Source organism: Podarcis liolepis (genome assembly GCF_965112155.1).
Source record: "Podarcis liolepis genome assembly, chromosome: 13".
Classification (NCBI taxonomy): Eukaryota; Metazoa; Chordata; class Lepidosauria; order Squamata; family Lacertidae; genus Podarcis; species Podarcis liolepis.
Window position 1 is genome coordinate 56,769,314 of NC_139573.1, and position 6,000 is coordinate 56,775,313.

The window sequence follows — 6,000 nt, forward strand, 5'->3', positions numbered from 1 at the left end:
CCAGACTCCTTTGCTAAAAGGCATTCAGGCATATTCTGAGTTCTTCACACCTTGCACAAAGGTCAGCACATGCAGATTTAGTTGCCAAGTACAGTCCATTCATCCCCGGAATAGAGACCATCAATATAATGTTAGTATAATTTGAAGGCAGAGAGCAGACAAAAGATAACCAATCAAAGGCCACTAGAATAACAGTGCCTCAAACTTAATTTGCAAGATGGTGAGGTGATAAATTAGCAGGAACTCTGGGGGAAAGACAAAAAACTACAGGAATTGTTAATCTCAAAGCCCCCTCCCTTCTCCATGAAGGAAAGGGTATAAAGGTGCCCTCAAATTTGTAGCTAGTGGCTCTCCTAGCTCCAGCAAGGACATTCATTCAGTGCTCACAACACTGGTCTACTCTTCCTTCCTTGCTCTCCATTACTGAACTTACTATTAGTGCGAGTCCTGCTGGCAAAATTTTCATTTCTATAGGCTTTAAAAATTAAGGAATCTTTCACTCTTCATATCAAGGTGTAGGATTTGTAGGATTTCCTGCCTGCTTAAATTGTAATTTTGCTGTCTGAAACAGCATTTATATATTCTGTCACTTTCATTTCATATAATAAATGAAGCTATTTTTAACTTTTGCATGAAAACTTTTTGTGGGCATAAGATTAAGGGTAAAACGCATAGTGATCAATGGATGCATGGAATAAATCCAGCAAAAGAAACCAAATCTCTCTGACAGAGTGTATATGAATACACCTGAATGGGAGACATGAACATGGGTTCAGACATAAACTGTAAAATTCCCTCCAGGGCCATATATAGAGGAACACAGCACTAGTTTAGTGCCCATTTTCATATTATTTGCAATTTTATTCCCCCCCCCCCCCCGGAGGCAGATAACGTGGAAAGGAGTTCCAAACTTCCACTATATACCACTATAGTTCCAGAAGTGGTTTTTTACATTGTGTGACAGCTCAAATATAACATGGAACATTAGGGGGAAATTGTGAAAATGGAATAAAGTGCCATGTGAATGCCACTCTCCATCTCATCAGAAGCGACCAGGGCCAGCCCAAGGCGTTGTGCTGTCTAAAAGCAACAAAGCCAAGAAGCAACCAACTGCAAAAACAACGATACAAAGATATCCAAATAGTAAAATAGAATAAAACCAGCATACTACCATTAAAACCAGCCACGCCTTAAAAACAGCACAGTCAGTTTAAAACTTTTAGGACCACATCATCTTCTTTTACAAGAAGAAAGAAGAAAGAAGCCATCGGAAGGAAATGAGTTTTCACTGCCTGCTCAAAGGAGCTGTCTGCATAAACCTTCCCCTTCCCCCGGGAGGGAGTTTCATAGATATGGAGTCACTGCCAAAAGGGTTCATAATGAGAAAATATGCATTTGATTGCACTTGGGAGTCTTCCTTTGTTGACTTTGCAGTACAGTAACAAATAATATTCCATATTTTCCTCCACTAAAATGAAAGTAAAGTTTTTGGTAAAACATTTTCTATGAGCAAATTTCTCTCTCCGCCCCCTTTCCTGGCACTGACATTTTATTTATGTACTAATTTTTGTTTAATTATATTTAACAACACCATGTGAACCAGGGGCAGTCTTGCATTTTAAATTTACAGTCCATGGCATCCTTCAGGATTTGGCAGGAGAAGTTGGAACTGCATCGCTTTGCTTGCTTGGAATGTAACTTAAATTACAACATTGCTATTTATTGTGTTACCAGCAGAAATCTTGAACTGCTGGGTGCATATTTGGACAGAAAAAGTAATTTAAATTTCCCTGTTTACAAAGCGTCAGGGACAGAAGCTCCCCTCTTCAGGGAAATTTGGCATTAGCCTCTAATTATCTGTTATTTTATTAGGTACAGGATAAACAGCTGAAAGATTAAATTGGGGGGTGGGGGGTGGAATGCAGTGAAGTTCATAACATAATTAACAAATCACTAATGCCATATTGAGGAAGTATGAACTATGCTTCATAGCCAAGAAACTTTTAGATGCCATGGTAAGGAGAAAGTAATTGGATAAGTATCCTTGCCTTTCATCCTCTGCTCTCGAAATCACATTTAGAAGTCAGACAAATCATTTTGAGTCAGACAAATGTTAATATTCATGCGGAAAATTAATCTCCATTGGCTGTTGTAACATTATGCATGTTTAATACCTATTATGTATTATTATTATTTTCGTATTTGAAAGCTGTTACATGACAGAAACAGCTTTCATCTTCAGCGAAACGGTTCAGAAACCAGATTTATTCAGGAATTTCACTTGCATGTTATCAAGCTGTTTCAAGAGTTTGATTCATTTAGTCATTGGAATTTGGCAAGAAATAGCCATGAAGTCTGGGATATATGCAGTCCCGCACCCTGCTTCTAAGAAAGGCCACTTGGGTGCCCGCAGATAATAGGCAAGGCTTGGAAAAGGCAGCCTTCCCTTGTTTTGATCCCAGCATCTGGCATAGAGGAGGTTCACTGACTGCTGCCAGCATGGCCAAGAGATCCGCTTGGCAGATCCTTCATGAATAAGAGCTAAGTGACTAGCCCTTGCCATGTCTTGCTGAGCAGAGTTCCATATTTTTATCTTATCTTATTTATAAGGTATGTTATTTGCTGCACTATCATTAAAAATGATTTACCACAATATATGTATCTGTTATAGATTTGTTAATTGCTGTGTGACTCTACTGCTAATCAGCTTCATTGGATGACCCAAATTCTAATATTTTGGTGAAAGAGGGAGAAAAAATATCTCTAGCCACATTAAAGACGTTATTTAATTTTCCATTAGATGGGTATCAAGTTACAACTAATAAATTACTATTTCTGAAATTTCATCTTGAAATGAAACTGCTGGTGGTAGAAAAAAAAATGCTGTTTGGCTTATGTTACCAGGCTTGCACATAGATAATAGAATCACCGAGTCGGAAGGGATCCCGAGCATCATCTAGTTCAGCCCCTGGCAATGCAGTAGTCCCACACGGGGATCGAACCTGCAACCTTGGCATTCTCAGCCCCAGGCTCTAACCAACTGAGCTATCCAGAATGACTAATAAAACATGTCCCTGATCACACATGTTGCACTTAACATCTGTGTGACTTGTGGTCTTATGCAAGCCTGGTATTTCTAGATCATTGGCACAGGTTCGCAGCACATCGTGGAGGGGCTGCACTCTGCACTGGTCTGGTTTATTACTGGGAAGGATTAGAGAGAACCATTGAATTTTAAAAAGAGTTATTTATTGTTGCAATTGCCAAAATAGCATTAAAAAGTAAATTTGTTCTGGAGTTGGCAAAAACATCAGGTACAGAGTGCAGAAATGGCACATGCCCAAAGATCTTGCCCCCGATAGGCATTGAAGGCAAATCTGTCTCATATCAGGTCTAACGTACACTCAGGTCTGCTTCCTCCATGCGCTTGTCGGATCCTCCCTAGAAGAAAGCGAAAGAAGCCAAGGAGACAGGAGGCATCTGGGTAACCAGCAGGTTTGGACCACAGCAATGGGGACCGTTTCGACTAGGGCAGTCAAAATATTGAAGCTCCTATTTGATAATCAGTGGTTTTCAAATTAATCACATTTAAGATGTGTGAATGTCACTCAAACCTGAATATGGGCACCTCTTTGCACATCTGGAAGGAAATTACGGTACATGGTTTTGCTGAAGGGTCAGATAACTAAAGTCATGTGATACAGATAAACTTGTTACTAGAGAAAGACACATTGGTGTAAGAAACTGCAAAATGGTTTTGATGCAATCTACCTAGATCAAAGATTTGCAGTAAAAGACTCACCAAAAGACCTTGGTGAGGCGAGAAATGTGGGCAAAGAACCTATGAGCAGGACATTTTGGGCAGCTTTGATGTCAAAACTGAAAGCTTTCCTCTGGTTATTTATGCCAGTTACACAACCCACTGCGGTGCCCTGGAAGATGCTCTCCTGCCGTCTAGCTTAGCTACTCTCCTCCTAAGAGGAAAAGATTACATTGATCTGATAGTGCACCAGCCTCTCAACAATGTGACTACATGACGGGGAGTTATTGTTCCAGCTATCACAGATTCTCATCTGAGATGCGCCACAATATGCATGCATGCTGTATCAAATTCTCATCAGCAGCAGTTTTCAGAAGGATGGAATCTACAGCGTTTGGCACTGCAAATCTGGGCCTTCATTCTGGAGTGGAATTCAGTGCATGGGAAAAGGACTGTGAAGGGGAGATTATCTTGGCAAACAGGAAAACGCTCTGTAGACCCCTTTAGATTAAAGATCTGTTTTCTGTCTTTGTTTCTTAATGCCTTATCTCCAGGCAATTCCCTAGTCAGGAAAAAAAACACAAGTCTAGCCTTTGCACTGCTAAATCCAATGTCTGGCTCCTTCTCTTAATACTCCAAGTATTGGTTAAATCCTAAAATTTACTTAATCTAATAAGTATGGGTGCCTTGCACCCACAAACTCTGGCGCTCAAAATCTATAACAATATAATATCAAGCATCAATTGAAGAATAAAAAAGCATTAATAAAACCAAATAAAATTGCAACCCACCAAGTTCCTGGCAAAATAAAAGTGTCTTTTCTACACATCTAAAAACTACCATAGAAAAAAAAACAGAGGGGGGAAATTTTTGTTCTGGGTGCTATTCCCAAGAAGACCTTGTCCTTCATAGCCAGCAGCCAAGTTTCAGATGGTGGCAAAATAAGGGGCAAGGCCTCAGAGGGTGGACACTGGAAAGTCCTGTAAGTATTCTAAATCATGTAGGGCTTTAGAAAAGCCAACACTTTGAATTGGCATTCTGCAGATGAAAATAGGAACAGTTTTCATCTGAGGAATGTTGGAGGGCCTGCTGCTCCTTCATCATCTGTGTTTCTGCTGCCCCCAGAAGTTCTCATCCCCCCCCCAACTGACCCACTTTTACCCACCAGAGGAAGGGGGTGCCGGCACTACACCAACGGGACTCAGCATGTCCTTTTGGGAGTGGGTTCCTTTCTGCCCACGGACCCCCTCGCCCCCTCCCAAGATTGGAGCATGTGATGAGCAGGTGGGTCTCTGTGTCTGTGTGTATCTGTCTCTCTTCTGCCCTTTGGCATCTGTGTTCCTGTCCCCCCCCCCCCGAGTTCTCACTCCCCACCAACTGACCCTCCTCGGACCCCCCCATTTTTCTCCCCCCACACAGAGAATTTCCTATCAGCAGGTGGGTGAGTTCAACCACCCCAACAGGACACAGCAGGCACACCCTCCACCTTCCTCAGAAAACCTCTTAATCCCGACTGCATTTTATTCTTTGGTAGATTTACAAAAAGAAAAACACACACCACTAAATGAATGTTAGAAAGAGGCATGTTCAGATGCGCAAAGCATTAAAAAAAGAAGCCTTCCAGGAAGGTGCCTGGCAATCGTAAAGCTTTGGCGCGACCTTTTTACGATTGCCAGACACCTTCCCAGGAGGCACTGTGGGCCCCAAGGGTTGCGCCAAAGCCCCTCCGGGAGGGAGGCTGTGCCTGCAGCCGAGATGGAGGAGGAGGTGGTGGCAAAGGGGCAGGAGGGGGGGCGTGAGTGGCGGCAGTGAGATGGGGGCAGGGGAAAGGGGGGCAGGAGGCCACACCACCATGGGCTGACCTAAAGAAGCATGGGCAACAAGCATGTAGTATCTATAATTCTTAAACTGAAAAATGTATTTACTTGTTTATTACAATTACTTCCATGTGACTCCTAATTCTGAATGCTTTCAGAGCAGCAGATAATTTAAAATCATAAAACTATAAAGGACAATTTTATATTAATGTTTTAAGAACAAAAGCATATGTACAGTCTCATGAGAAACAAATAAAACTAAGGACAAATAAAAACGTTGGAAACATACATAGCATAAAAATGAATATAAAATTGTTTTAAAAGGCCCAGATAAAAGCTCTTCCTCTGGCACTCATCAGGAGAGCCACCTCAGGAGAGAATATTTCACTGCCGTGGGGCCACAACACAGAAGACCCCGCTGGG